Consider the following 25,200-nt stretch of genomic DNA (forward strand, 5'->3'; position numbering starts at 1 on the left):
CCGGGGCGGCAAGACCCCAACAGACTTCCCCGGGAAGGGCTGCCGTGAGCCGGATTCGAACCGGGGTTGCTGCGGCCACAACGCAGAGTACTAACCACTATACGATCACGGCGTGCCACCGGGCTGCCCAAGAAACCTGCACGCGGGTCTGCCTGAGTACAATGGCCGTGAGGGGACTGCCGTCTCTATGCAGAAGTCACAATCATTTTTGAGTTCTTTTCAACGGCAAAACCCCTGTCGAAGTAGATTCGGTCGGTCCCCGAGGCAGAAAGCTGCCATGAAAGCCAAAGGGAGAAGTCTAAAGACGTAGTCGGCAGGATTCGAACTTGCGCGGGGAGACCCCAATGGATTTCTAGTCCATCGCCTTAACCACTCGGCCACGACTACATGCCGCCAGTGTTGATAAACTTTATTCTTTGGCCGTTCCCTCCGAAACGGAGCTCTAGACACAACAGCACAAAAGGCGATCGAGGTTACTCATCGCCCGAACAGGGACTTGAACCCTGGACCCTCAGATTAAAAGTCTGATGCTCTACCGACTGAGCTATCCGGGCTCACAAAAGAGTCCCAGGGCTTCACGCCTCAGGCAGGTACGGGATTTCATTACCATGACCTGTTAGCTACTCTTTGGTCTATGGACAGGGTAAATATTACTAGAATGCCAGAATGAGCAGGTAACTGCTTCAGCCTTCAAACAGAGTGCGTATTATCTATTTAAGTGGAGAAATCTTGCTTCTGCTAGAGACTCTCTTTACTTCAGGAAAAGCAGTCTTCATCCAAAACGTCACCAGAGAGGCAACGTTTCTAAGCTCAAGGAAATGTAGCTACGTCTACGTAACATGCCGAAGTGACTCCTGAGCTGCACGAGAAAAAGCACATTTGACAAAACGTGAGCCTGCCCGTGAAAACCCAGCTAAAATCTTTTTTGTGATTTGGTCTTTTCTACATAAAACCGTCCAACATAAATAAAGGGTGTCGTGTGAAAACGTCACCGTGATATCCTTGGTAGTGATTGCCCGACCGAGGGGCGAAATCAATGCGATGTCAAGTACCGGAATCAAACTTTGACGCTTTTAATCTCGGGACTATAAACATCAAAACAAAAAACCACACACAACAAACTTCTCTTTTGCAACAAACTCGTAAGTCTCTCAAGAGACTGGCAAAAATTGCCAAAGCTGACTGTATTTCAAGTCATCCTGGCGGGGTATTGGGTAAAGTTTTCAACCAGCAATGATCACGCCTCGGATAAACCTCATAGGCTACGATATTGCCTCTGCGAAAGAATGATGGAAAAGGTCACGACCTCTCCTGTTCACATTCCCGGACGCTGGACGACAGGGTGGTATTCAAGCTTAAAAACTGAAAGTAGACTTCAGGTGCTGCTTTGCTGCATGCTGTGCCTTTTCAGCAGGTGAGAGATCTGCACAAGTTTGTTCATGATCCGCTTTCTACTTAGAAAAGCAAAAGTGCAAATACACGTTTGAATTATTTAAGGAAAACAATCCGGGGGAGAGAATTGTGGGAATCCCGAAAACAAAGAGGGTGGAGCCATAGTCCTTAACCTCTCAGAAAATGGCTCAGGTCAGGATCAACTGGATTAGCGACGATCTACAACAGTTGTAAACAAAGACCTGTTCCAGCTCTTCTATGGTTTCATGCTGTAAGTGCAGTATGTGGTCAAAACCATATACTTGAGTTGCAGAAATAAAGCAGCTCGTGAGCTGGAACGTACAACAAGAGTAGTCCAAAGCCAGGGAACAGACACTCGTAGTCGGCAGGGTTTGAACCTGCGCGGGGAGACCCCAATGGATTTCAAGTCCATCGCCTTAACCACTCGGCCACGACTACAACAGGGCAACCCTCCCAAAGCTCTGGGCCTGGAGTGTGCTGAAAAAAACCCGAAGGTCAGGCAACAAGCCGATCACAAAAAAGGGCAGGGGCGGCAAGACCCCAACAGACTTCCCCGGGAAGGGCTGCCGTGACCCGGATTCGAACCGGGGTTGCTGCGGCCACAACGCAGAGTACTAACCACTATACGATCACGGCGTGCCACCGGGCTGCCCAAGAAACCTGCACGCGGGTCTGCCTGAGTACAATGGCCGTGAGGGGGCTGCCGTCTCTATGCAGAAGTCACAATCATTTTTGAGTTCTTGTCAACGGCAAAACCCCTGTCGAAGTAGATTCGGTCGGTCCCCGAGGCAGAAAGCTGCCGTGAAAGCCAAAGGGAGAAGTCTAAAGACGTAGTCGGCAGGATTCGAACTTGCGCGGGGAGACCCCAATGGATTTCTAGTCCATCGCCTTAACCACTCGGCCACGACTACATGCCGCCAGTGTTGATAAACTTTATTCTTTGGCCGTTCCCTCCGAAACGGAGCTCTAGACACACCAGCACAAAAGGCGATCGAGGTTACTCATCGCCCGAACAGGGACTTGAACCCTGGACCCTCAGATTAAAAGTCTGATGCTCTACCGACTGAGCTATCCGGGCTCACAAAAGAGTCCCAGGGCTTCACGCCTCAGGCAGGTACGGGATTTCATTACCATGACCTGTTAGCTACTCTTTGGTCTATGGACAGGGTAAATATTACTAGAATGCCAGAATGAGCAGGTAACTGCTTCAGCCTTCAAACAGAGTGCGTATTATCTATTTAAGTGGAGAAATCTTGCTTCTGCTTGAGACTCTCTTTACTTCAGGAAAAGCAGTCTTCATCCAAAACGTCACCAGAGAGGCAACGTTTCTAAGCTCAAGGAAATGTAGCTACGTCTACGTAACATGCCGAAGTGACTCCTGAGCTGCACGAGAAAAAGCACATTTGACAAAACGTGAGCCTGCCCGTGAAAACCCAGCTAAAATCTTTTTTGTGATTTGGTCTTTTCTGCATAAAACCGTCCAACATAAATAAAGGGTGTCGTGTGAAAACGTCACCGTGATATCCTTGGTAGTGATTGCCCGACCGAGGGGCGAAATCAATGCGATGTCAAGTACCGGAATCAAACTTTGACGCTTTTAATCTCGGGACTATAAACATCAAAACAAAAAACCACACACAACAAACTTCTCTTTTGCAACAAACTCGTAAGTCTCTCAAGAGACTGGCAAAAATTGCCAAAGCTGACTGTATTTCAAGTCATCCTGGCGGGGTATTGGGTAAAGTTTTCAACCAGCAATGATCACGCCTCGGATAAACCTCATAGGCTACGATATTGCCTCTGCGAAAGAATGATGGAAAAGGTCACGACCTCTCCTGTTCACATTCCCGGACGCTGGACGACAGGGTGGTATTCAAGCTTAAAAACTGAAAGTAGACTTCAGGTGCTGCTTTGCTGCATGCTGTGCCTTTTCAGCAGGTGAGAGATCTGCACAACAAGTTTGTTCATGATCCGCTTTCTACTTAGAAAAGCAAAAGTGCAAATACACGTTTGAATTATTTAAGGAAAACAATCCGGGGGAGAGAATTGTGGGAATCCCGAAAACAAAGAGGGTGGAGCCATAGTCCTTAACCTCTCAGAAAATGGCTCAGGTCAGGATCAACTGGATTAGCGACGATCTACAACAGTTGTAAACAAAGACCTGTTCCAGCTCTTCTATGGTTTCATGCTGTAAGTGCAGTATGTGGTCAAAACCATATACTTGAGCTGCAGAAATAAAGCAGCTCGTGAGCTGGAACGTACAACAAGAGTAGTCCAAAGCCAGGGAACAGACACTCGTAGTCGGCAGGGTTTGAACCTGCGCGGGGAGACCCCAATGGATTTCAAGTCCATCGCCTTAACCACTCGGCCACGACTACAACAGGGCAACCCTCCGAACGCTCTGGGCCTGGAGTGTGCTGAAAAAAACCCGAAGGTCAGGCAACAAGCCGATCACATAAAAGGGCCGGGGCGGCAAGACCCCAACAGACTTCCCCGGGAAGGGCTGCCGTGAGCCGGATTCGAACCGGGGTTGCTGCGGCCACAACTCAGAGTACTAACCACTATACGATCACGGCGTGCCACCGGGCTGCCCAAGAAACCTGCACGCGGGTCTGCCTGAGTACAATGGCCGTGAGGGGACTGCCGTCTCTATGCAGAAGTCACAATCATTTTTGAGTTCTTTTCAACGGCAAAACCCCTGTCGAAGTAGATTCGGTCGGTCCCCGAGGCAGAAAGCTGCCATGAAAGCCAAAGGGAGAAGTCTAAAGACGTAGTCGGCAGGATTCGAACTTGCGCGGGGAGACTTCAATGGATTTCTAGTCCATCGCCTTAACCACTCGGCCACGACTACATGCCGCCAGTGTTGATAAACTTTATTCTTTGGCCGTTCCCTCCGAAACGGAGCTCTAGACACACCAGCACAAAAGGCGATCGAGGTTACTCATCGCCCGAACAGGGACTTGAACCCTGGACCCTCAGATTAAAAGTCTGATGCTCTACCGACTGAGCTATCCGGGCTCACAAAAGAGTCCCAGGGCTTCACGCCTCAGGCAGGTACGGGATTTCATTACCATGACCTGTTAGCTACTCTTTGGTCTATGGACAGGGTAAATATTACTAGAATGCCAGAATGAGCAGGTAACTGCTTCAGCCTTCAAACAGAGTGCGTATTATCTATTTAAGTGGAGAAATCTTGCTTCTGCTAGAGACTCTCTTTACTTCAGGAAAAGCAGTCTTCATCCAAAACGTCACCAGAGAGGCAACGTTTCTAAGCTCAAGGAAATGTAGCTACGTCTACGTAACATGCCGAAGTGACTCCTGAGCTGCACGAGAAAAAGCACATTTGACAAAACGTGAGCCTGCCCGTGAAAACCCAGCTAAAATCTTTTTTGTGATTTGGTCTTTTCTACATAAAACCGTCCAACATAAATAAAGGGTGTCGTGTGAAAACGTCACCGTGATATCCTTGGTAGTGATTGCCCGACCGAGGGGCGAAATCAATGCGATGTCAAGTACCGGAATCAAACTTTGACGCTTTTAATCTCGGGACTATAAACATCAAAACAAAAAACCACACACAACAAACTTCTCTTTTGCAACAAACTCGTAAGTCTCTCAAGAGACTGGCAAAAATTGCCAAAGCTGACTGTATTTCAAGTCATCCTGGCGGGGTATTGGGTAAAGTTTTCAACCAGCAATGATCACGCCTCGGATAAACCTCATAGGCTACGATATTGCCTCTGCGAAAGAATGATGGAAAAGGTCACGACCTCTCCTGTTCACATTCCCGGACGCTGGACGACAGGGTGGTATTCAAGCTTAAAAACTGAAAGTAGACTTCAGGTGCTGCTTTGCTGCATGCTGTGCCTTTTCAGCAGGTGAGAGATCTGCACAACAAGTTTGTTCATGATCCGCTTTCTACTTAGAAAAGCAAAAGTGCAAATACACGTTTGAATTATTTAAGGAAAACAATCCGGGGGAGAGAATTGTGGGAATCCCGAAAACAAAGAGGGTGGAGCCATAGTCCTTAACCTCTCAGAAAATGGCTCAGGTCAGGATCAACTGGATTAGCGACGATCTACAACAGTTGTAAACAAAGACCTGTTCCAGCTCTTCTATGGTTTCATGCTGTAAGTGCAGTATGTGGTCAAAACCATATACTTGAGCTGCAGAAATAAAGCAGCTCGTGAGCTGGAACGTACAACAAGAGTAGTCCAAAGCCAGGGAACAGACACTCGTAGTCGGCAGGGTTTGAACCTGCGCGGGGAGACCCCAATGGATTTCAAGTCCATCGCCTTAACCACTCGGCCACGACTACAACAGGGCAACCCTCCCAAAGCTCTGGGCCTGGAGTGTGCTGAAAAAAACCCGAAGGTCAGGCAACAAGCCGATCACAAAAAAGGGCAGGGGCGGCAAGACCCCAACAGACTTCCCCGGGAAGGGCTGCCGTGACCCGGATTCGAACCGGGGTTGCTGCGGCCACAACGCAGAGTACTAACCACTATACGATCACGGCGTGCCACCGGGCTGCCCAAGAAACCTGCACGCGGGTCTGCCTGAGTACAATGGCCGTGAGGGGGCTGCCGTCTCTATGCAGAAGTCACAATCATTTTTGAGTTCTTGTCAACGGCAAAACCCCTGTCGAAGTAGATTCGGTCGGTCCCCGAGGCAGAAAGCTGCCGTGAAAGCCAAAGGGAGAAGTCTAAAGACGTAGTCGGCAGGATTCGAACTTGCGCGGGGAGACCCCAATGGATTTCTAGTCCATCGCCTTAACCACTCGGCCACGACTACATGCCGCCAGTGTTGATAAACTTTATTCTTTGGCCGTTCCCTCCGAAACGGAGCTCTAGACACACCAGCACAAAAGGCGATCGAGGTTACTCATCGCCCGAACAGGGACTTGAACCCTGGACCCTCAGATTAAAAGTCTGATGCTCTACCGACTGAGCTATCCGGGCTCACAAAAGAGTCCCAGGGCTTCACGCCTCAGGCAGGTACGGGATTTCATTACCATGACCTGTTAGCTACTCTTTGGTCTATGGACAGGGTAAATATTACTAGAATGCCAGAATGAGCAGGTAACTGCTTCAGCCTTCAAACAGAGTGCGTATTATCTATTTAAGTGGAGAAATCTTGCTTCTGCTTGAGACTCTCTTTACTTCAGGAAAAGCAGTCTTCATCCAAAACGTCACCAGAGAGGCAACGTTTCTAAGCTCAAGGAAATGTAGCTACGTCTACGTAACATGCCGAAGTGACTCCTGAGCTGCACGAGAAAAAGCACATTTGACAAAACGTGAGCCTGCCCGTGAAAACCCAGCTAAAATCTTTTTTGTGATTTGGTCTTTTCTGCATAAAACCGTCCAACATAAATAAAGGGTGTCGTGTGAAAACGTCACCGTGATATCCTTGGTAGTGATTGCCCGACCGAGGGGCGAAATCAATGCGATGTCAAGTACCGGAATCAAACTTTGACGCTTTTAATCTCGGGACTATAAACATCAAAACAAAAAACCACACACAACAAACTTCTCTTTTGCAACAAACTCGTAAGTCTCTCAAGAGACTGGCAAAAATTGCCAAAGCTGACTGTATTTCAAGTCATCCTGGCGGGGTATTGGGTAAAGTTTTCAACCAGCAATGATCACGCCTCGGATAAACCTCATAGGCTACGATATTGCCTCTGCGAAAGAATGATGGAAAAGGTCACGACCTCTCCTGTTCACATTCCCGGACGCTGGACGACAGGGTGGTATTCAAGCTTAAAAACTGAAAGTAGACTTCAGGTGCTGCTTTGCTGCATGCTGTGCCTTTTCAGCAGGTGAGAGATCTGCACAACAAGTTTGTTCATGATCCGCTTTCTACTTAGAAAAGCAAAAGTGCAAATACACGTTTGAATTATTTAAGGAAAACAATCCGGGGGAGAGAATTGTGGGAATCCCGAAAACAAAGAGGGTGGAGCCATAGTCCTTAACCTCTCAGAAAATGGCTCAGGTCAGGATCAACTGGATTAGCGACGATCTACAACAGTTGTAAACAAAGACCTGTTCCAGCTCTTCTATGGTTTCATGCTGTAAGTGCAGTATGTGGTCAAAACCATATACTTGAGCTGCAGAAATAAAGCAGCTCGTGAGCTGGAACGTACAACAAGAGTAGTCCAAAGCCAGGGAACAGACACTCGTAGTCGGCAGGGTTTGAACCTGCGCGGGGAGACCCCAATGGATTTCAAGTCCATCGCCTTAACCACTCGGCCACGACTACAACAGGGCAACCCTCCGAACGCTCTGGGCCTGGAGTGTGCTGAAAAAAACCCGAAGGTCAGGCAACAAGCCGATCACATAAAAGGGCCGGGGCGGCAAGACCCCAACAGACTTCCCCGGGAAGGGCTGCCGTGAGCCGGATTCGAACCGGGGTTGCTGCGGCCACAACGCAGAGTACTAACCACTATACGATCACGGCGTGCCACCGGGCTGCCCAAGAAACCTGCACGCGGGTCTGCCTGAGTACAATGGCCGTGAGGGGACTGCCGTCTCTATGCAGAAGTCACAATCATTTTTGAGTTCTTTTCAACGGCAAAACCCCTGTCGAAGTAGATTCGGTCGGTCCCCGAGGCAGAAAGCTGCCATGAAAGCCAAAGGGAGAAGTCTAAAGACGTAGTCGGCAGGATTCGAACTTGCGCGGGGAGACCCCAATGGATTTCTAGTCCATCGCCTTAACCACTCGGCCACGACTACATGCCGCCAGTGTTGATAAACTTTATTCTTTGGCCGTTCCCTCCGAAACGGAGCTCTAGACACACCAGCACAAAAGGCGATCGAGGTTACTCATCGCCCGAACAGGGACTTGAACCCTGGACCCTCAGATTAAAAGTCTGATGCTCTACCGACTGAGCTATCCGGGCTCACAAAAGAGTCCCAGGGCTTCACGCCTCAGGCAGGTACGGGATTTCATTACCATGACCTGTTAGCTACTCTTTGGTCTATGGACAGGGTAAATATTACTAGAATGCCAGAATGAGCAGGTAACTGCTTCAGCCTTCAAACAGAGTGCGTATTATCTATTTAAGTGGAGAAATCTTGCTTCTGCTAGAGACTCTCTTTACTTCAGGAAAAGCAGTCTTCATCCAAAACGTCACCAGAGAGGCAACGTTTCTAAGCTCAAGGAAATGTAGATACGTCTACGTAACATGCCGAAGTGACTCCTGAGCTGCACGAGAAAAAGCACATTTGACAAAACGTGAGCCTGCCCGTGAAAACCCAGCTAAAATCTTTTTTGTGATTTGGTCTTTTCTACATAAAACCGTCCAACATAAATAAAGGGTGTCGTGTGAAAACGTCACCGTGATATCCTTGGTAGTGATTGCCCGACCGAGGGGCGAAATCAATGCGATGTCAAGTACCGGAATCAAACTTTGACGCTTTTAATCTCGGGACTATAAACATCAAAACAAAAAACCACACACAACAAACTTCTCTTTTGCAACAAACTCGTAAGTCTCTCAAGAGACTGGCAAAAATTGCCAAAGCTGACTGTATTTCAAGTCATCCTGGCGGGGTATTGGGTAAAGTTTTAAACCAGCAATGATCACGCCTCGGATAAACCTCATAGGCTACGATATTGCCTCTGCGAAAGAATGATGGAAAAGGTCACGACCTCTCCTGTTCACATTCCCGGACGCTGGACGACAGGGTGGTATTCAAGCTTAAAAACTGAAAGTAGACTTCAGGTGCTGCTTTGCTGCATGCTGTGCCTTTTCAGCAGGTGAGAGATCTGCACAACAAGTTTGTTCATGATCCGCTTTCTACTTAGAAAAGCAAAAGTGCAAATACACGTTTGAATTATTTAAGGAAAACAATCCGGGGGAGAGAATTGTGGGAATCCCGAAAACAAAGAGGGTGGAGCCATAGTCCTTAACCTCTCAGAAAATGGCTCAGGTCAGGATCAACTGGATTAGCGACGATCTACAACAGTTGTAAACAAAGACCTGTTCCAGCTCTTCTATGGTTTCATGCTGTAAGTGCAGTATGTGGTCAAAACCATATACTTGAGCTGCAGAAATAAAGCAGCTCGTGAGCTGGAACGTACAACAAGAGTAGTCCAAAGCCAGGGAACAGACACTCGTAGTCGGCAGGGTTTGAACCTGCGCGGGGAGACCCCAATGGATTTCAAGTCCATCGCCTTAACCACTCGGCCACGACTACAACAGGGCAACCCTCCCAAAGCTCTGGGCCTGGAGTGTGCTGAAAAAAACCCGAAGGTCAGGCAACAAGCCGATCACAAAAAAGGGCAGGGGCGGCAAGACCCCAACAGACTTCCCCGGGAAGGGCTGCCGTGACCCGGATTCGAACCGGGGTTGCTGCGGCCACAACGCAGAGTACTAACCACTATACGATCACGGCGTGCCACCGGGCTGCCCAAGAAACCTGCACGCGGGTCTGCCTGAGTACAATGGCCGTGAGGGGGCTGCCGTCTCTATGCAGAAGTCACAATCATTTTTGAGTTCTTGTCAACGGCAAAACCCCTGTCGAAGTAGATTCGGTCGGTCCCCGAGGCAGAAAGCTGCCGTGAAAGCCAAAGGGAGAAGTCTAAAGACGTAGTCGGCAGGATTCGAACTTGCGCGGGGAGACCCCAATGGATTTCTAGTCCATCGCCTTAACCACTCGGCCACGACTACATGCCGCCAGTGTTGATAAACTTTATTCTTTGGCCGTTCCCTCCGAAACGGAGCTCTAGACACACCAGCACAAAAGGCGATCGAGGTTACTCATCGCCCGAACAGGGACTTGAACCCTGGACCCTCAGATTAAAAGTCTGATGCTCTACCGACTGAGCTATCCGGGCTCACAAAAGAGTCCCAGGGCTTCACGCCTCAGGCAGGTACGGGATTTCATTACCATGACCTGTTAGCTACTCTTTGGTCTATGGACAGGGTAAATATTACTAGAATGCCAGAATGAGCAGGTAACTGCTTCAGCCTTCAAACAGAGTGCGTATTATCTATTTAAGTGGAGAAATCTTGCTTCTGCTTGAGACTCTCTTTACTTCAGGAAAAGCAGTCTTCATCCAAAACGTCACCAGAGAGGCAACGTTTCTAAGCTCAAGGAAATGTAGCTACGTCTACGTAACATGCCGAAGTGACTCCTGAGCTGCACGAGAAAAAGCACATTTGACAAAACGTGAGCCTGCCCGTGAAAACCCAGCTAAAATCTTTTTTGTGATTTGGTCTTTTCTGCATAAAACCGTCCAACATAAATAAAGGGTGTCGTGTGAAAACGTCACCGTGATATCCTTGGTAGTGATTGCCCGACCGAGGGGCGAAATCAATGCGATGTCAAGTACCGGAATCAAACTTTGACGCTTTTAATCTCGGGACTATAAACATCAAAACAAAAAACCACACACAACAAACTTCTCTTTTGCAACAAACTCGTAAGTCTCTCAAGAGACTGGCAAAAATTGCCAAAGCTGACTGTATTTCAAGTCATCCTGGCGGGGTATTGGGTAAAGTTTTCAACCAGCAATGATCACGCCTCGGATAAACCTCATAGGCTACGATATTGCCTCTGCGAAAGAATGATGGAAAAGGTCACGACCTCTCCTGTTCACATTCCCGGACGCTGGACGACAGGGTGGTATTCAAGCTTAAAAACTGAAAGTAGACTTCAGGTGCTGCTTTGCTGCATGCTGTGCCTTTTCAGCAGGTGAGAGATCTGCACAACAAGTTTGTTCATGATCCGCTTTCTACTTAGAAAAGCAAAAGTGCAAATACACGTTTGAATTATTTAAGGAAAACAATCCGGGGGAGAGAATTGTGGGAATCCCGAAAACAAAGAGGGTGGAGCCATAGTCCTTAACCTCTCAGAAAATGGCTCAGGTCAGGATCAACTGGATTAGCGACGATCTACAACAGTTGTAAACAAAGACCTGTTCCAGCTCTTCTATGGTTTCATGCTGTAAGTGCAGTATGTGGTCAAAACCATATACTTGAGCTGCAGAAATAAAGCAGCTCGTGAGCTGGAACGTACAACAAGAGTAGTCCAAAGCCAGGGAACAGACACTCGTAGTCGGCAGGGTTTGAACCTGCGCGGGGAGACCCCAATGGATTTCAAGTCCATCGCCTTAACCACTCGGCCACGACTACAACAGGGCAACCCTCCGAACGCTCTGGGCCTGGAGTGTGCTGAAAAAAACCCGAAGGTCAGGCAACAAGCCGATCACATAAAAGGGCCGGGGCGGCAAGACCCCAACAGACTTCCCCGGGAAGGGCTGCCGTGAGCCGGATTCGAACCGGGGTTGCTGCGGCCACAACGCAGAGTACTAACCACTATACGATCACGGCGTGCCACCGGGCTGCCCAAGAAACCTGCACGCGGGTCTGCCTGAGTACAATGGCCGTGAGGGGACTGCCGTCTCTATGCAGAAGTCACAATCATTTTTGAGTTCTTTTCAACGGCAAAACCCCTGTCGAAGTAGATTCGGTCGGTCCCCGAGGCAGAAAGCTGCCATGAAAGCCAAAGGGAGAAGTCTAAAGACGTAGTCGGCAGGATTCGAACTTGCGCGGGGAGACCCCAATGGATTTCTAGTGCATCGCCTTAACCACTCGGCCACGACTACATGCCGCCAGTGTTGATAAACTTTATTCTTTGGCCGTTCCCTCCGAAACGGAGCTCTAGACACACCAGCACAAAAGGCGATCGAGGTTACTCATCGCCCGAACAGGGACTTGAACCCTGGACCCTCAGATTAAAAGTCTGATGCTCTACCGACTGAGCTATCCGGGCTCACAAAAGAGTCCCAGGGCTTCACGCCTCAGGCAGGTACGGGATTTCATTACCATGACCTGTTAGCTACTCTTTGGTCTATGGACAGGGTAAATATTACTAGAATGCCAGAATGAGCAGGTAACTGCTTCAGCCTTCAAACAGAGTGCGTATTATCTATTTAAGTGGAGAAATCTTGCTTCTGCTAGAGACTCTCTTTACTTCAGGAAAAGCAGTCTTCATCCAAAACGTCACCAGAGAGGCAACGTTTCTAAGCTCAAGGAAATGTAGCTACGTCTACGTAACATGCCGAAGTGACTCCTGAGCTGCACGAGAAAAAGCACATTTGACAAAACGTGAGCCTGCCCGTGAAAACCCAGCTAAAATCTTTTTTGTGATTTGGTCTTTTCTACATAAAACCGTCCAACATAAATAAAGGGTGTCGTGTGAAAACGTCACCGTGATATCCTTGGTAGTGATTGCCCGACCGAGGGGCGAAATCAATGCGATGTCAAGTACCGGAATCAAACTTTGACGCTTTTAATCTCGGGACTATAAACATCAAAACAAAAAACCACACACAACAAACTTCTCTTTTGCAACAAACTCGTAAGTCTCTCAAGAGACTGGCAAAAATTGCCAAAGCTGACTGTATTTCAAGTCATCCTGGCGGGGTATTGGGTAAAGTTTTCAACCAGCAATGATCACGCCTCGGATAAACCTCATAGGCTACGATATTGCCTCTGCGAAAGAATGATGGAAAAGGTCACGACCTCTCCTGTTCACATTCCCGGACGCTGGACGACAGGGTGGTATTCAAGCTTAAAAACTGAAAGTAGACTTCAGGTGCTGCTTTGCTGCATGCTGTGCCTTTTCAGCAGGTGAGAGATCTGCACAACAAGTTTGTTCATGATCCGCTTTCTACTTAGAAAAGCAAAAGTGCAAATACACGTTTGAATTATTTAAGGAAAACAATCCGGGGGAGAGAATTGTGGGAATCCCGAAAACAAAGAGGGTGGAGCCATAGTCCTTAACCTCTCAGAAAATGGCTCAGGTCAGGATCAACTGGATTAGCGACGATCTACAACAGTTGTAAACAAAGACCTGTTCCAGCTCTTCTATGGTTTCATGCTGTAAGTGCAGTATGTGGTCAAAACCATATACTTGAGCTGCAGAAATAAAGCAGCTCGTGAGCTGGAACGTACAACAAGAGTAGTCCAAAGCCAGGGAACAGACACTCGTAGTCGGCAGGGTTTGAACCTGCGCGGGGAGACCCCAATGGATTTCAAGTCCATCGCCTTAACCACTCGGCCACGACTACAACAGGGCAACCCTCCCAAAGCTCTGGGCCTGGAGTGTGCTGAAAAAAACCCGAAGGTCAGGCAACAAGCCGATCACAAAAAAGGGCAGGGGCGGCAAGACCCCAACAGACTTCTCCCGGGAAGGTCTGCCGTGACCCGGATTCGAACCGGGGTTGCTGCGGCCACAACGCAGAGTACTAACCACTATACGATCACGGCGTGCCACCGGGCTGCCCAAGAAACCTGCACGCGGGTCTGCCTGAGTACAATGGCCGTGAGGGGACTGCCGTCTCTATGCAGAAGTCACAATCATTTTTGAGTTCTTGTCAACGGCAAAACCCCTGTCGAAGTAGATTCGGTCGGTCCCCGAGGCAGAAAGCTGCCGTGAAAGCCAAAGGGAGAAGTCTAAAGACGTAGTCGGCAGGATTCGAACTTGCGCGGGGAGACCCCAATGGATTTCTAGTCCATCGCCTTAACCACTCGGCCACGACTACATGCCGCCAGTGTTGATAAACTTTATTCTTTGGCCGTTCCCTCCGAAACGGAGCTCTAGACACACCAGCACAAAAGGCGATCGAGGTTACTCATCGCCCGAACAGGGACTTGAACCCTGGACCCTCAGATTAAAAGTCTGATGCTCTACCGACTGAGCTATCCGGGCTCACAAAAGAGTCCCAGGGCTTCACGCCTCAGGCAGGTACGGGATTTCATTACCATGACCTGTTAGCTACTCTTTGGTCTATGGACAGGGTAAATATTACTAGAATGCCAGAATGAGCAGGTAACTGCTTCAGCCTTCAAACAGAGTGCGTATTATCTATTTAAGTGGAGAAATCTTGCTTCTGCTTGAGACTCTCTTTACTTCAGGAAAAGCAGTCTTCATCCAAAACGTCACCAGAGAGGCAACGTTTCTAAGCTCAAGGAAATGTAGCTACGTCTACGTAACATGCCGAAGTGACTCCTGAGCTGCACGAGAAAAAGCACATTTGACAAAACGTGAGCCTGCCCGTGAAAACCCAGCTAAAATCTTTTTTGTGATTTGGTCTTTTCTGCATAAAACCGTCCAACATAAATAAAGGGTGTCGTGTGAAAACGTCACCGTGATATCCTTGGTAGTGATTGTCCGACCGAGGGGCGAAATCAATGCGATGTCAAGTACCGGAATCAAACTTTGACGCTTTTAATCTCGGGACTATAAACATCAAAACAAAAAACCACACACAACAAACTTCTCTTTTGCAACAAACTCGTAAGTCTCTCAAGAGACTGGCAAAAATTGCCAAAGCTGACTGTATTTCAAGTCATCCTGGCGGGGTATTGGGTAAAGTTTTCAACCAGCAATGATCACGCCTCGGATAAACCTCATAGGCTACGATATTGCCTCTGCGAAAGAATGATGGAAAGGTCACGACCTCTCCTGTTCACATTCCCGGACGCTGGACGACAGGGTGGTATTCAAGCTTAAAAACTGAAAGTAGACTTCAGGTGCTGCTTTGCTGCATGCTGTGCCTTTTCAGCAGGTGAGAGATCTGCACAACAAGTTTGTTCATGATCCGCTTTCTACTTAGAAAAGCAAAAGTGCAAATACACGTTTGAATTATTTAAGGAAAACAATCCGGGGGAGAGAATTGTGGGAATCCCGAAAACAAAGAGGGTGGAGCCATAGTCCTTAACCTCTCAGAAAATGGCTCAGGTCAGGATCAACTGGATTAGCGACGATCTACAACAGTTGTAAACAAAGACCTGTTCCAGCTCTTCTATGGTTTCATGCTGTAAGTGCAGTATGTGGTCAAAACCATATACTTGAGCTGCAGAAATAAAGCAGCTCGTGAGCTGGAACGTACAACAAGAGTAGTCCAAAGCCAGGGAACAGACACTCGTAGTCGGCAGGGTTTGAACCTGCGCGGGGAGACCCCAATGGATTTCAAGTCCATCGCCTTAACCACTCGGCCACGACTACAACAGGGCAACCCTCCGAACGCTCTGGGCCTGGAGTGTGCTGAAAAAAACCCGAAGGTCAGGCAACAAGCCGATCACATAAAAGGGCCGGGGCGGCAAGACCCCAACAGACTTCCCCGGGAAGGGCTGCCGTGAGCCGGATTCGAACCGGGGTTGCTGCGGCCACAACGCAGAGTACTAACCACTATACGATCACGGCGTGCCACCGGGCTGCCCAAGAAACCTGCACGCGGGTCTGCCTGAGTACAATGGCCGTGAGGGGACTGCCGTCTCTATGCAGAAGTCACAATCATTTTTGAGTTCTTTTCAACGGCAAAACCCCTGTCGAAGTAGATTCGGTCGGTCCCCGAGGCAGAAAGCTGCCATGAAAGCCAAAGGGAGAAGTCTAAAGACGTAGTCGGCAGGATTCGAACTTGCGCGGGGAGACCCCAATGGATTTCTAGTCCATCGCCTTAACCACTCGGCCACGACTACATGCCGCCAGTGTTGATAAACTTTATTCTTTGGCCGTTCCCTCCGAAACGGAGCTCTAGACACACCAGCACAAAAGGCGATCGAGGTTACTCATCGCCCGAACAGGGACTTGAACCCTGGACCCTCAGATTAAAAGTCTGATGCTCTACCGACTGAGCTATCCGGGCTCACAAAAGAGTCCCAGGGCTTCACGCCTCAGGCAGGTACGGGATTTCATTACCATGACCTGTTAGCTACTCTTTGGTCTATGGACAGGGTAAATATTACTAGAATGCCAGAATGAGCAGGTAACTGCTTCAGCCTTCAAACAGAGTGCGTATTATCTATTTAAGTGGAGAAATCTTGCTTCTGCTAGAGACTCTCTTTACTTCAGGAAAAGCAGTCTTCATCCAAAACGTCACCAGAGAGGCAACGTTTCTAAGCTCAAGGAAATGTAGATACGTCTACGTAACATGCCGAAGTGACTCCTGAGCTGCACGAGAAAAAGCACATTTGACAAAACGTGAGCCTGCCCGTGAAAACCCAGCTAAAATCTTTTTTGTGATTTGGTCTTTTCTACATAAAACCGTCCAACATAAATAAAGGGTGTCGTGTGAAAACGTCACCGTGATATCCTTGGTAGTGATTGCCCGACCGAGGGGCGAAATCAATGCGATGTCAAGTACCGGAATCAAACTTTGACGCTTTTAATCTCGGGACTATAAACATCAAAACAAAAAACCACACACAACAAACTTCTCTTTTGCAACAAACTCGTAAGTCTCTCAAGAGACTGGCAAAAATTGCCAAAGCTGACTGTATTTCAAGTCATCCTGGCGGGGTATTGGGTAAAGTTTTCAACCAGCAATGATCACGCCTCGGATAAACCTCATAGGCTACGATATTGCCTCTGCGAAAGAATGATGGAAAAGGTCACGACCTCTCCTGTTCACATTCCCGGACGCTGGACGACAGGGTGGTATTCAAGCTTAAAAACTGAAAGTAGACTTCAGGTGCTGCTTTGCTGCATGCTGTGCCTTTTCAGCAGGTGAGAGATCTGCACAACAAGTTTGTTCATGATCCGCTTTCTACTTAGAAAAGCAAAAGTGCAAATACACGTTTGAATTATTTAAGGAAAACAATCCGGGGGAGAGAATTGTGGGAATCCCGAAAACAAAGAGGGTGGAGCCATAGTCCTTAACCTCTCAGAAAATGGCTCAGGTCAGGATCAACTGGATTAGCGACGATCTACAACAGTTGTAAACAAAGACCTGTTCCAGCTCTTCTATGGTTTCATGCTGTAAGTGCAGTATGTGGTCAAAACCATATACTTGAGCTGCAGAAATAAAGCAGCTCGTGAGCTGGAACGTACAACAAGAGTAGTCCAAAGCCAGGGAACAGACACTCGTAGTCGGCAGGGTTTGAACCTGCGCGGGGAGACCCCAATGGATTTCAAGTCCATCGCCTTAACCACTCGGCCACGACTACAACAGGGCAACCCTCCGAACGCTCTGGGCCTGGAGTGTGCTGAAAAAAACCCGAAGGTCAGGCAACAAGCCGATCACATAAAAGGGCCGGGGCGGCAAGACCCCAACAGACTTCCCCGGGAAGGGCTGCCGTGACCCGGATTCGAACCGGGGTTGCTGCGGCCACAACGCAGAGTACTAACCACTATACGATCACGGCGTGCCACCGGGCTGCCCAAGAAACCTGCACGCGGGTCTGCCTGAGTACAATGGCCGTGAGGGGACTGCCGTCTCTATGCAGAAGTCACAATCATTTTTGAGTTCTTGTCAACGGCAAAACCCCTGTCGAAGTAGATTCGGTCGGTCCCCGAGGCAGAAAGCTGCCGTGAAAGCCAAAGGGAGAAGTCTAAAGACGTAGTCGGCAGGATTCGAACTTGCGCGGGGAGACCCCAATGGATTTCTAGTCCATCGCCTTAACCACTCGGCCACGACTACATGCCGCCAGTGTTGATAAACTTTATTCTTTGGCCGTTCCCTCCGAAACGGAGCTCTAGACACACCAGCACAAAAGGCGATCGAGGTTACTCATCGCCCGAACAGGGACTTGAACCCTGGACCCTCAGATTAAAAGTCTGATGCTCTACCGACTGAGCTATCCGGGCTCACAAAGGAGTCCCAGGGCTTCACGCCTCAGGCAGGTACGGGATTTCATTACCATGACCTGTTAGCTACTCTTTGGTCTATGGACAGGGTAAATATTACTAGAATGCCAGAATGAGCAGGTAACTGCTTCAGCCTTCAAACAGAGTGCGTATTATCTATTTAAGTGGAGAAATCTTGCTTCTGCTAGAGACTCTCTTTACTTCAGGAAAAGCAGTCTTCATCCAAAACGTCACCAGAGAGGCAACGTTTCTAAGCTCAAGGAAATGTAGCTACGTCTACGTAACATGCCGAAGTGACTCCTGAGCTGCACGAGAAAAAGCACATTTGACAAAACGTGAGCCTGCCCGTGAAAACCCAGCTAAAATCTTTTTTGTGATTTGGTCTTTTCTACATAAAACCGTCCAACATAAATAAAGGGTGTCGTGTGAAAACGTCACCGTGATATCCTTGGTAGTGATTGCCCGACCGAGGGGCGAAATCAATGCGATGTCAAGTACCGGAATCAAACTTTGACGCTTTTAATCTCGGGACTATAAACATCAAAACAAAAAACCACACACAACAAACTTCTCTTTTGCAACAAACTCGTAAGTCTCTCAAGAGACTGGCAAAAATTGCCAAAGCTGACTGTATTTCAAGTCATCCTGGCGGGGTATTGGGTAAAGTTTTCAACCAGCAATGATCACGCCTCGGATAAACCTCATAGGCTACGATATTGCCTCTGCGAAAGAATGATGGAAAAGGTCACGACCTCTCCTGTTCACATTCCCGGACGCTGGACGACAGGGTGGTATTCAAGCTTAAAAACTGAAAGTAGACTTCAGGTGCTGCTTTGCTGCATGCTGTGCCTTTTCAGCAGGTGAGAGATCTGCACAACAAGTTTGTTCATGATCCGCTTTCTACTTAGAAAAGCAAAAGTGCAAATACACGTTTGAATTATTTAAGGAAAACAATCCGGGGGAGAGAATTGTGGGAATCCCGAAAACAAAGAGGGTGGAGCCATAGTCCTTAACCTCTCAGAAAATGGCTCAGGTCAGGATCAACTGGATTAGCGACGATCTACAACAGTTGTAAACAAAGACCTGTTCCAGCTCTTCTATGGTTTCATGCTGTAAGTGCAGTATGTGGTCAAAACCATATACTTGAGCTGCAGAAATAAAGCAGCTCGTGAGCTGGAACGTACAACAAGAGTAGTCCAAAGCCAGGGAACAGACACTCGTAGTCGGCAGGGTTTGAACCTGCGCGGGGAGACCCCAATGGATTTCAAGTCCATCGCCTTAACCACTCGGCCACGACTACAACAGGGCAACCCTCCGAACGCTCTGGGCCTGGAGTGTGCTGAAAAAAACCCGAAGGTCAGGCAACAAGCCGATCACATAAAAGGGCCGGGGCGGCAAGACCCCAACAGACTTCCCCGGGAAGGGCTGCCGTGACCCGGATTCGAACCGGGGTTGCTGCGGCCACAACGCAGAGTACTAACCACTATACGATCACGGCGTGCCACCGGGCTGCCCAAGAAACCTGCACGCGGGTCTGCCTGAGTACAATGGCCGTGAGGGGACTGCCGTCTCTATGCAGAAGTCACAATCATTTTTGAGTTCTTGTCAACGGCAAAACCCCTGTCGAAGTAGATTCGGTCGGTCCCCGAGGCAGAAAGCTGCCGTGAAAGCCAAAGGGAGAAGTCTAAAGACGTAGTCGGCAGGATTCGAACTTGCGCGGGGAGACCCCAATGGATTTCTAGTCCATCGCCTTAACCACTCGGCCACGACTACATGCCGCCAGTGTTGATAAACTTTATTCTTTGGCCGTTCCCTCCGAAACGGAGCTCTAGACACACCAGCACAAAAGGCGATCGAGGTTACTCATCGCCCGAACAGGGACTTGAACCCTGGACCCTCAGATTAAAAGTCTGATGCTCTACCGACTGAGCTATCCGGGCTCACAAAAGAGTCCCAGGGCTTCACGCCTCAGGCAGGTACGGGATTTCATTACCATGACCTGTTAGCTACTCTTTGGTCTATGGACAGGGTAAATATTACTAGAATGCCAGAATGAGCAGGTAACTGCTTCAGCCTTCAAACAGAGTGCGTATTATCTATTTAAGTGGAGAAATCTTGCTTCTGCTTGAGACTCTCTTTACTTCAGGAAAAGCAGTCTTCATCCAAAACGTCACCAGAGAGGCAACGTTTCTAAGCTCAAGGAAATGTAGCTACGTCTACGTAACATGCCGAAGTGACTCCTGAGCTGCACGAGAAAAAGCACATTTGACAAAACGTGAGCCTGCCCGTGAAAACCCAGCTAAAATCTTTTTTGTGATTTGGTCTTTTCTACATAAAACCGTCCAACATAAATAAAGGGTGTCGTGTGAAAACGTCACCGTGATATCCTTGGTAGTGATTGCCCGACCGAGGGGCGAAATCAATGGGATGTCAAGTACCGGAATCAAACTTTGACGCTTTTAATCTCGGGACTATAAACATCAAAACAAAAAACCACACACAACAAACTTCTCTTTTGCAACAAACTCGTAAGTCTCTCAAGAGACTGGCAAAAATTGCCAAAGCTGACTGTATTTCAAGTCATCCTGGCGGGGTATTGGGTAAAGTTTTCAACCAGCAATGATCACGCCTCGGATAAACCTCATAGGCTACGATATTGCCTCTGCGAAAGAATGATGGAAAAGGTCACGACCTCTCCTGTTCACATTCCCGGACGCTGGACGACAGGGTGGTATTCAAGCTTAAAAACTGAAAGTAGACTTCAGGTGCTGCTTTGCTGCATGCTGTGCCTTTTCAGCAGGTGAGAGATCTGCACAACAAGTTTGTTCATGATCCGCTTTCTACTTAGAAAAGCAAAAGTGCAAATACACGTTTGAATTATTTAAGGAAAACAATCCGGGGGAGAGAATTGTGGGAATCCCGAAAACAAAGAGGGTGGAGCCATAGTCCTTAACCTCTCAGAAAATGGCTCAGGTCAGGATCAACTGGATTAGCGACGATCTACAACAGTTGTAAACAAAGACCTGTTCCAGCTCTTCTATGGTTTCATGCTGTAAGTGCAGTATGTGGTCAAAACCATATACTTGAGCTGCAGAAATAAAGCAGCTCGTGAGCTGGAACGTACAACAAGAGTAGTCCAAAGCCAGGGAACAGACACTCGTAGTCGGCAGGGTTTGAACCTGCGCGGGGAGACCCCAATGGATTTCAAGTCCATCGCCTTAACCACTCGGCCACGACTACAACAGGGCAACCCTCCGAACGCTCTGGGCCTGGAGTGTGCTGAAAAAAACCCGAAGGTCAGGCAACAAGCCGATCACATAAAAGGGCCGGGGCGGCAAGACCCCAACAGACTTCCCCGGGAAGGGCTGCCGTGACCCGGATTCGAACCGGGGTTGCTGCGGCCACAACGCAGAGTACTAACCACTATACGATCACGGCGTGCCACCGGGCTGCCCAAGAAACCTGCACGCGGGTCTGCCTGAGTACAATGGCCGTGAGGGGACTGCCGTCTCTATGCAGAAGTCACAATCATTTTTGAGTTCTTGTCAACGGCAAAACCCCTGTCGAAGTAGATTCGGTCGGTCCCCGAGGCAGAAAGCTGCCGTGAAAGCCAAAGGGAGAAGTCTAAAGACGTAGTCGGCAGGATTCGAACTTGCGCGGGGAGACCCCAATGGATTTCTAGTCCATCGCCTTAACCACTCGGCCACGACTACATGCCGCCAGTGTTGATAAACTTTATTCTTTGGCCGTTCCCTCCGAAACGGAGCTCTAGACACACCAGCACAAAAGGCGATCGAGGTTACTCATCGCCCGAACAGGGACTTGAACCCTGGACCCTCAGATTAAAAGTCTGATGCTCTACCGACTGAGCTATCCGGGCTCACAAAGGAGTCCCAGGGCTTCACGCCTCAGGCAGGTACGGGATTTCATTACCATGACCTGTTAGCTACTCTTTGGTCTATGGACAGGGTAAATATTACTAGAATGCCAGAATGAGCAGGTAACTGCTTCAGCCTTCAAACAGAGTGCGTATTATCTATTTAAGTGGAGAAATCTTGCTTCTGCTAGAGACTCTCTTTACTTCAGGAAAAGCAGTCTTCATCCAAAACGTCACCAGAGAGGCAACGTTTCTAAGCTCAAGGAAATGTAGCTACGTCTACGTAACATGCCGAAGTGACTCCTGAGCTGCACGAGAAAAAGCACATTTGACAAAACGTGAGCCTGCCCGTGAAAACCCAGCTAAAATCTTTTTTGTGATTTGGTCTTTTCTACATAAAACCGTCCAACATAAATAAAGGGTGTCGTGTGAAAACGTCACCGTGATATCCTTGGTAGTGATTGCCCGACCGAGGGGCGAAATCAATGCGATGTCAAGTACCGGAATCAAACTTTGACGCTTTTAATCTCGGGACTATAAACATCAAAACAAAAAACCACACACAACAAACTTCTCTTTTGCAACAAACTCGTAAGTCTCTCAAGAGACTGGCAAAAATTGCCAAAGCTGACTGTATTTCAAGTCATCCTGGCGGGGTATTGGGTAAAGTTTTCAACCAGCAATGATCACGCCTCGGATAAACCTCATAGGCTACGATATTGCCTCTGCGAAAGAATGATGGAAAAGGTCACGACCTCTCCTGTTCACATTCCCGGACGCTGGACGACAGGGTGGTATTCAAGCTTAAAAACTGAAAGTAGACTTCAGGTGCTGCTTTGCTGCATGCTGTGCCTTTTCAGCAGGTGAGAGATCTGCACAACAAGTTTGTTCATGATCCGCTTTCTACTTAGAAAAGCAAAAGTGCAAATACACGTTTGAATTATTTAAGGAAAACAATCCGGGGGAGAGAATTGTGGGAATCCCGAAAACAAAGAGGGTGGAGCCATAGTCCTTAACCTCTCAGAAAATGGCTCAGGTCAGGATCAACTGGATTAGCGACGATCTACAACAGTTGTAAACAAAGACCTGTTCCAGCTCTTCTATGGTTTCATGCTGTAAGTGCAGTATGTGGTCAAAACCATATACTTGAGCTGCAGAAATAAAGCAGCTCGTGAGCTGGAACGTACAACAAGAGTAGTCCAAAGCCAGGGAACAGACACTCGTAGTCGGCAGGGTTTGAACCTGCGCGGGGAGACCCCAATGGATTTCAAGTCCATCGCCTTAACCACTCGGCCACGACTACAACAGGGCAACCCTCCGAACGCTCTGGGCCTGGAGTGTGCTGAAAAAAACCCGAAGGTCAGGCAACAAGCCGATCACATAAAAGGGCCGGGGCGGCAAGACCCCAACAGACTTCCCCGGGAAGGGCTGCCGTGACCCGGATTCGAACCGGGGTTGCTGCGGCCACAACGCAGAGTACTAACCACTATACGATCACGGCGTGCCACCGGGCTGCCCAAGAAACCTGCACGCGGGTCTGCCTGAGTACAATGGCCGTGAGGGGGACTGCCGTCTCTATGCAGAAGTCACAATCATTTTTGAGTTCTTGTCAACGGCAAAACCCCTGTCGAAGTAGATTCGGTCGGTCCCCGAGGCAGAAAGCTGCCGTGAAAGCCAAAGGGAGAAGTCTAAAGACGTAGTCGGCAGGATTCGAACTTGCGCGGGGAGACCCCAATGGATTTCTAGTCCATCGCCTTAACCACTCGGCCACGACTACATGCCGCCAGTGTTGATAAACTTTATTCTTTGGCCGTTCCCTCCGAAACGGAGCTCTAGACACACCAGCACAAAAGGCGATCGAGGTTACTCATCGCCCGAACAGGGACTTGAACCCTGGACCCTCAGATTAAAAGTCTGATGCTCTACCGACTGAGCTATCCGGGCTCACAAAAGAGTCCCAGGGCTTCACGCCTCAGGCAGGTACGGGATTTCATTACCATGACCTGTTAGCTACTCTTTGGTCTATGGACAGGGTAAATATTACTAGAATGCCAGAATGAGCAGGTAACTGCTTCAGCCTTCAAACAGAGTGCGTATTATCTATTTAAGTGGAGAAATCTTGCTTCTGCTTGAGACTCTCTTTACTTCAGGAAAAGCAGTCTTCATCCAAAACGTCACCAGAGAGGCAACGTTTCTAAGCTCAAGGAAATGTAGCTACGTCTACGTAACATGCCGAAGTGACTCCTGAGCTGCACGAGAAAAAGCACATTTGACAAAACGTGAGCCTGCCCGTGAAAACCCAGCTAAAATCTTTTTTGTGATTTGGTCTTTTCTACATAAAACCGTCCAACATAAATAAAGGGTGTCGTGTGAAAACGTCACCGTGATATCCTTGGTAGTGATTGCCCGACCGAGGGGCGAAATCAATGGGATGTCAAGTACCGGAATCAAACTTTGACGCTTTTAATCTCGGGACTATAAACATCAAAACAAAAAACCACACACAACAAACTTCTCTTTTGCAACAAACTCGTAAGTCTCTCAAGAGACTGGCAAAAATTGCCAAAGCTGACTGTATTTCAAGTCATCCTGGCGGGGTATTGGGTAAAGTTTTCAACCAGCAATGATCACGCCTCGGATAAACCTCATAGGCTACGATATTGCCTCTGCGAAAGAATGATGGAAAAGGTCACGACCTCTCCTGTTCACATTCCCGGACGCTGGACGACAGGGTGGTATTCAAGCTTAAAAACTGAAAGTAGACTTCAGGTGCTGCTTTGCTGCATGCTGTGCCTTTTCAGCAGGTGAGAGATCTGCACAACAAGTTTGTTCATGATCCGCTTTCTACTTAGAAAAGCAAAAGTGCAAATACACGTTTGAATTATTTAAGGAAAACAATCCGGGGGAGAGAATTGTGGGAATCCCGAAAACAAAGAGGGTGGAGCCATAGTCCTTAACCTCTCAGAAAATGGCTCAGGTCAGGATCAACTGGATTAGCGACAATCTACAACAGTTGTAAACAAAGACCTGTTCCAGCTCTTCTATGGTTTCATGCTGTAAGTGCAGTATGTGGTCAAAACCATATACTTGAGCTGCAGAAATAAAGCAGCTCGTGAGCTGGAACGTACAACAAGAGTAGTCCAAAGCCAGGGAACAGACACTCGTAGTCGGCAGGGTTTGAACCTGCGCGGGGAGACCCCAATGGATTTCAAGTCCATCGCCTTAACCACTCGGCCACGACTACAACAGGGCAACCCTCCGAACGCTCTGGGCCTGGAGTGTGCTGAAAAAAACCCGAAGGTCAGGCAACAA

General features: G+C 48.5%; 60 non-coding genes across 60 annotated transcripts; all 60 read right to left on the bottom strand.

The window, feature by feature from the left end:
• Positions 1-305: 305 nt before the first annotated feature.
• On the bottom strand, positions 306-387 carry trnas-aga (transfer RNA serine (anticodon AGA)). The gene has a single exon. It is a non-coding gene; the product is annotated as a tRNA-Ser (tRNA).
• Positions 388-481: 94 nt separating this feature from the next.
• trnak-uuu (transfer RNA lysine (anticodon UUU)) lies at positions 482-554 on the bottom strand. The gene has a single exon. It is a non-coding gene; the product is annotated as a tRNA-Lys (tRNA).
• Positions 555-1,147: 593 nt separating this feature from the next.
• LOC141364517 (U4 spliceosomal RNA) lies at positions 1,148-1,288 on the bottom strand. Its single transcript, XR_012370227.1, has one exon. It is a non-coding gene; the product is annotated as a U4 spliceosomal RNA (small nuclear RNA).
• A 481-nt stretch (positions 1,289-1,769) lies between these two features.
• trnas-uga (transfer RNA serine (anticodon UGA)) lies at positions 1,770-1,851 on the bottom strand. Its single transcript has one exon. It is a non-coding gene; the product is annotated as a tRNA-Ser (tRNA).
• A 126-nt stretch (positions 1,852-1,977) lies between these two features.
• trnah-gug (transfer RNA histidin (anticodon GUG)) lies at positions 1,978-2,049 on the bottom strand. The gene has a single exon. It is a non-coding gene; the product is annotated as a tRNA-His (tRNA).
• A 193-nt stretch (positions 2,050-2,242) lies between these two features.
• On the bottom strand, positions 2,243-2,324 carry trnas-aga (transfer RNA serine (anticodon AGA)). The gene has a single exon. It is a non-coding gene; the product is annotated as a tRNA-Ser (tRNA).
• A 94-nt stretch (positions 2,325-2,418) lies between these two features.
• trnak-uuu (transfer RNA lysine (anticodon UUU)) lies at positions 2,419-2,491 on the bottom strand. Its single transcript has one exon. It is a non-coding gene; the product is annotated as a tRNA-Lys (tRNA).
• Positions 2,492-3,084: 593 nt separating this feature from the next.
• Positions 3,085-3,225, bottom strand: LOC141364518 (U4 spliceosomal RNA). The gene has a single exon (XR_012370228.1). It is a non-coding gene; the product is annotated as a U4 spliceosomal RNA (small nuclear RNA).
• Positions 3,226-3,709: 484 nt separating this feature from the next.
• On the bottom strand, positions 3,710-3,791 carry trnas-uga (transfer RNA serine (anticodon UGA)). Its single transcript has one exon. It is a non-coding gene; the product is annotated as a tRNA-Ser (tRNA).
• A 391-nt stretch (positions 3,792-4,182) lies between these two features.
• On the bottom strand, positions 4,183-4,264 carry trnas-aga (transfer RNA serine (anticodon AGA)). Its single transcript has one exon. It is a non-coding gene; the product is annotated as a tRNA-Ser (tRNA).
• Positions 4,265-4,358: 94 nt separating this feature from the next.
• Positions 4,359-4,431, bottom strand: trnak-uuu (transfer RNA lysine (anticodon UUU)). The gene has a single exon. It is a non-coding gene; the product is annotated as a tRNA-Lys (tRNA).
• Positions 4,432-5,024: 593 nt separating this feature from the next.
• On the bottom strand, positions 5,025-5,165 carry LOC141364519 (U4 spliceosomal RNA). The gene has a single exon (XR_012370229.1). It is a non-coding gene; the product is annotated as a U4 spliceosomal RNA (small nuclear RNA).
• A 484-nt stretch (positions 5,166-5,649) lies between these two features.
• On the bottom strand, positions 5,650-5,731 carry trnas-uga (transfer RNA serine (anticodon UGA)). Its single transcript has one exon. It is a non-coding gene; the product is annotated as a tRNA-Ser (tRNA).
• Positions 5,732-5,857: 126 nt separating this feature from the next.
• trnah-gug (transfer RNA histidin (anticodon GUG)) lies at positions 5,858-5,929 on the bottom strand. The gene has a single exon. It is a non-coding gene; the product is annotated as a tRNA-His (tRNA).
• Positions 5,930-6,122: 193 nt separating this feature from the next.
• On the bottom strand, positions 6,123-6,204 carry trnas-aga (transfer RNA serine (anticodon AGA)). Its single transcript has one exon. It is a non-coding gene; the product is annotated as a tRNA-Ser (tRNA).
• Positions 6,205-6,298: 94 nt separating this feature from the next.
• trnak-uuu (transfer RNA lysine (anticodon UUU)) lies at positions 6,299-6,371 on the bottom strand. Its single transcript has one exon. It is a non-coding gene; the product is annotated as a tRNA-Lys (tRNA).
• Positions 6,372-6,964: 593 nt separating this feature from the next.
• LOC141364520 (U4 spliceosomal RNA) lies at positions 6,965-7,105 on the bottom strand. The gene has a single exon (XR_012370230.1). It is a non-coding gene; the product is annotated as a U4 spliceosomal RNA (small nuclear RNA).
• Positions 7,106-7,589: 484 nt separating this feature from the next.
• Positions 7,590-7,671, bottom strand: trnas-uga (transfer RNA serine (anticodon UGA)). The gene has a single exon. It is a non-coding gene; the product is annotated as a tRNA-Ser (tRNA).
• A 391-nt stretch (positions 7,672-8,062) lies between these two features.
• Positions 8,063-8,144, bottom strand: trnas-aga (transfer RNA serine (anticodon AGA)). Its single transcript has one exon. It is a non-coding gene; the product is annotated as a tRNA-Ser (tRNA).
• A 94-nt stretch (positions 8,145-8,238) lies between these two features.
• Positions 8,239-8,311, bottom strand: trnak-uuu (transfer RNA lysine (anticodon UUU)). The gene has a single exon. It is a non-coding gene; the product is annotated as a tRNA-Lys (tRNA).
• Positions 8,312-8,904: 593 nt separating this feature from the next.
• LOC141364576 (U4 spliceosomal RNA) lies at positions 8,905-9,045 on the bottom strand. The gene has a single exon (XR_012370287.1). It is a non-coding gene; the product is annotated as a U4 spliceosomal RNA (small nuclear RNA).
• Positions 9,046-9,529: 484 nt separating this feature from the next.
• Positions 9,530-9,611, bottom strand: trnas-uga (transfer RNA serine (anticodon UGA)). Its single transcript has one exon. It is a non-coding gene; the product is annotated as a tRNA-Ser (tRNA).
• A 126-nt stretch (positions 9,612-9,737) lies between these two features.
• trnah-gug (transfer RNA histidin (anticodon GUG)) lies at positions 9,738-9,809 on the bottom strand. Its single transcript has one exon. It is a non-coding gene; the product is annotated as a tRNA-His (tRNA).
• Positions 9,810-10,002: 193 nt separating this feature from the next.
• trnas-aga (transfer RNA serine (anticodon AGA)) lies at positions 10,003-10,084 on the bottom strand. Its single transcript has one exon. It is a non-coding gene; the product is annotated as a tRNA-Ser (tRNA).
• Positions 10,085-10,178: 94 nt separating this feature from the next.
• Positions 10,179-10,251, bottom strand: trnak-uuu (transfer RNA lysine (anticodon UUU)). The gene has a single exon. It is a non-coding gene; the product is annotated as a tRNA-Lys (tRNA).
• Positions 10,252-10,844: 593 nt separating this feature from the next.
• On the bottom strand, positions 10,845-10,985 carry LOC141364521 (U4 spliceosomal RNA). The gene has a single exon (XR_012370232.1). It is a non-coding gene; the product is annotated as a U4 spliceosomal RNA (small nuclear RNA).
• Positions 10,986-11,469: 484 nt separating this feature from the next.
• On the bottom strand, positions 11,470-11,551 carry trnas-uga (transfer RNA serine (anticodon UGA)). The gene has a single exon. It is a non-coding gene; the product is annotated as a tRNA-Ser (tRNA).
• A 391-nt stretch (positions 11,552-11,942) lies between these two features.
• Positions 11,943-12,024, bottom strand: trnas-aga (transfer RNA serine (anticodon AGA)). The gene has a single exon. It is a non-coding gene; the product is annotated as a tRNA-Ser (tRNA).
• Positions 12,025-12,118: 94 nt separating this feature from the next.
• Positions 12,119-12,191, bottom strand: trnak-uuu (transfer RNA lysine (anticodon UUU)). Its single transcript has one exon. It is a non-coding gene; the product is annotated as a tRNA-Lys (tRNA).
• A 593-nt stretch (positions 12,192-12,784) lies between these two features.
• On the bottom strand, positions 12,785-12,925 carry LOC141364522 (U4 spliceosomal RNA). Its single transcript, XR_012370233.1, has one exon. It is a non-coding gene; the product is annotated as a U4 spliceosomal RNA (small nuclear RNA).
• Positions 12,926-13,409: 484 nt separating this feature from the next.
• trnas-uga (transfer RNA serine (anticodon UGA)) lies at positions 13,410-13,491 on the bottom strand. Its single transcript has one exon. It is a non-coding gene; the product is annotated as a tRNA-Ser (tRNA).
• Positions 13,492-13,618: 127 nt separating this feature from the next.
• On the bottom strand, positions 13,619-13,690 carry trnah-gug (transfer RNA histidin (anticodon GUG)). Its single transcript has one exon. It is a non-coding gene; the product is annotated as a tRNA-His (tRNA).
• A 193-nt stretch (positions 13,691-13,883) lies between these two features.
• trnas-aga (transfer RNA serine (anticodon AGA)) lies at positions 13,884-13,965 on the bottom strand. Its single transcript has one exon. It is a non-coding gene; the product is annotated as a tRNA-Ser (tRNA).
• A 94-nt stretch (positions 13,966-14,059) lies between these two features.
• Positions 14,060-14,132, bottom strand: trnak-uuu (transfer RNA lysine (anticodon UUU)). The gene has a single exon. It is a non-coding gene; the product is annotated as a tRNA-Lys (tRNA).
• Positions 14,133-14,725: 593 nt separating this feature from the next.
• Positions 14,726-14,866, bottom strand: LOC141364523 (U4 spliceosomal RNA). Its single transcript, XR_012370234.1, has one exon. It is a non-coding gene; the product is annotated as a U4 spliceosomal RNA (small nuclear RNA).
• A 483-nt stretch (positions 14,867-15,349) lies between these two features.
• Positions 15,350-15,431, bottom strand: trnas-uga (transfer RNA serine (anticodon UGA)). The gene has a single exon. It is a non-coding gene; the product is annotated as a tRNA-Ser (tRNA).
• A 391-nt stretch (positions 15,432-15,822) lies between these two features.
• trnas-aga (transfer RNA serine (anticodon AGA)) lies at positions 15,823-15,904 on the bottom strand. Its single transcript has one exon. It is a non-coding gene; the product is annotated as a tRNA-Ser (tRNA).
• A 94-nt stretch (positions 15,905-15,998) lies between these two features.
• On the bottom strand, positions 15,999-16,071 carry trnak-uuu (transfer RNA lysine (anticodon UUU)). The gene has a single exon. It is a non-coding gene; the product is annotated as a tRNA-Lys (tRNA).
• A 593-nt stretch (positions 16,072-16,664) lies between these two features.
• On the bottom strand, positions 16,665-16,805 carry LOC141364524 (U4 spliceosomal RNA). The gene has a single exon (XR_012370235.1). It is a non-coding gene; the product is annotated as a U4 spliceosomal RNA (small nuclear RNA).
• Positions 16,806-17,289: 484 nt separating this feature from the next.
• Positions 17,290-17,371, bottom strand: trnas-uga (transfer RNA serine (anticodon UGA)). The gene has a single exon. It is a non-coding gene; the product is annotated as a tRNA-Ser (tRNA).
• A 126-nt stretch (positions 17,372-17,497) lies between these two features.
• Positions 17,498-17,569, bottom strand: trnah-gug (transfer RNA histidin (anticodon GUG)). The gene has a single exon. It is a non-coding gene; the product is annotated as a tRNA-His (tRNA).
• A 193-nt stretch (positions 17,570-17,762) lies between these two features.
• On the bottom strand, positions 17,763-17,844 carry trnas-aga (transfer RNA serine (anticodon AGA)). The gene has a single exon. It is a non-coding gene; the product is annotated as a tRNA-Ser (tRNA).
• Positions 17,845-17,938: 94 nt separating this feature from the next.
• On the bottom strand, positions 17,939-18,011 carry trnak-uuu (transfer RNA lysine (anticodon UUU)). Its single transcript has one exon. It is a non-coding gene; the product is annotated as a tRNA-Lys (tRNA).
• Positions 18,012-18,604: 593 nt separating this feature from the next.
• Positions 18,605-18,745, bottom strand: LOC141364525 (U4 spliceosomal RNA). Its single transcript, XR_012370236.1, has one exon. It is a non-coding gene; the product is annotated as a U4 spliceosomal RNA (small nuclear RNA).
• Positions 18,746-19,229: 484 nt separating this feature from the next.
• trnas-uga (transfer RNA serine (anticodon UGA)) lies at positions 19,230-19,311 on the bottom strand. Its single transcript has one exon. It is a non-coding gene; the product is annotated as a tRNA-Ser (tRNA).
• A 126-nt stretch (positions 19,312-19,437) lies between these two features.
• Positions 19,438-19,509, bottom strand: trnah-gug (transfer RNA histidin (anticodon GUG)). Its single transcript has one exon. It is a non-coding gene; the product is annotated as a tRNA-His (tRNA).
• Positions 19,510-19,702: 193 nt separating this feature from the next.
• trnas-aga (transfer RNA serine (anticodon AGA)) lies at positions 19,703-19,784 on the bottom strand. The gene has a single exon. It is a non-coding gene; the product is annotated as a tRNA-Ser (tRNA).
• A 94-nt stretch (positions 19,785-19,878) lies between these two features.
• trnak-uuu (transfer RNA lysine (anticodon UUU)) lies at positions 19,879-19,951 on the bottom strand. Its single transcript has one exon. It is a non-coding gene; the product is annotated as a tRNA-Lys (tRNA).
• Positions 19,952-20,544: 593 nt separating this feature from the next.
• LOC141364526 (U4 spliceosomal RNA) lies at positions 20,545-20,685 on the bottom strand. Its single transcript, XR_012370237.1, has one exon. It is a non-coding gene; the product is annotated as a U4 spliceosomal RNA (small nuclear RNA).
• Positions 20,686-21,169: 484 nt separating this feature from the next.
• Positions 21,170-21,251, bottom strand: trnas-uga (transfer RNA serine (anticodon UGA)). Its single transcript has one exon. It is a non-coding gene; the product is annotated as a tRNA-Ser (tRNA).
• A 126-nt stretch (positions 21,252-21,377) lies between these two features.
• On the bottom strand, positions 21,378-21,449 carry trnah-gug (transfer RNA histidin (anticodon GUG)). Its single transcript has one exon. It is a non-coding gene; the product is annotated as a tRNA-His (tRNA).
• A 193-nt stretch (positions 21,450-21,642) lies between these two features.
• Positions 21,643-21,724, bottom strand: trnas-aga (transfer RNA serine (anticodon AGA)). Its single transcript has one exon. It is a non-coding gene; the product is annotated as a tRNA-Ser (tRNA).
• Positions 21,725-21,818: 94 nt separating this feature from the next.
• Positions 21,819-21,891, bottom strand: trnak-uuu (transfer RNA lysine (anticodon UUU)). Its single transcript has one exon. It is a non-coding gene; the product is annotated as a tRNA-Lys (tRNA).
• Positions 21,892-22,484: 593 nt separating this feature from the next.
• LOC141364527 (U4 spliceosomal RNA) lies at positions 22,485-22,625 on the bottom strand. Its single transcript, XR_012370238.1, has one exon. It is a non-coding gene; the product is annotated as a U4 spliceosomal RNA (small nuclear RNA).
• A 484-nt stretch (positions 22,626-23,109) lies between these two features.
• On the bottom strand, positions 23,110-23,191 carry trnas-uga (transfer RNA serine (anticodon UGA)). Its single transcript has one exon. It is a non-coding gene; the product is annotated as a tRNA-Ser (tRNA).
• A 126-nt stretch (positions 23,192-23,317) lies between these two features.
• trnah-gug (transfer RNA histidin (anticodon GUG)) lies at positions 23,318-23,389 on the bottom strand. The gene has a single exon. It is a non-coding gene; the product is annotated as a tRNA-His (tRNA).
• Positions 23,390-23,583: 194 nt separating this feature from the next.
• Positions 23,584-23,665, bottom strand: trnas-aga (transfer RNA serine (anticodon AGA)). The gene has a single exon. It is a non-coding gene; the product is annotated as a tRNA-Ser (tRNA).
• A 94-nt stretch (positions 23,666-23,759) lies between these two features.
• trnak-uuu (transfer RNA lysine (anticodon UUU)) lies at positions 23,760-23,832 on the bottom strand. The gene has a single exon. It is a non-coding gene; the product is annotated as a tRNA-Lys (tRNA).
• Positions 23,833-24,425: 593 nt separating this feature from the next.
• On the bottom strand, positions 24,426-24,566 carry LOC141364528 (U4 spliceosomal RNA). The gene has a single exon (XR_012370239.1). It is a non-coding gene; the product is annotated as a U4 spliceosomal RNA (small nuclear RNA).
• A 484-nt stretch (positions 24,567-25,050) lies between these two features.
• trnas-uga (transfer RNA serine (anticodon UGA)) lies at positions 25,051-25,132 on the bottom strand. Its single transcript has one exon. It is a non-coding gene; the product is annotated as a tRNA-Ser (tRNA).
• Between the last annotated feature and the right edge of the window lie 68 nt (positions 25,133-25,200).

The sequence above is a fragment of the Misgurnus anguillicaudatus genome, chromosome 6 (genome assembly GCF_027580225.2).
Source record: "Misgurnus anguillicaudatus chromosome 6, ASM2758022v2, whole genome shotgun sequence".
NCBI lineage: Eukaryota > Metazoa > Chordata > Actinopteri > Cypriniformes > Cobitidae > Misgurnus > Misgurnus anguillicaudatus.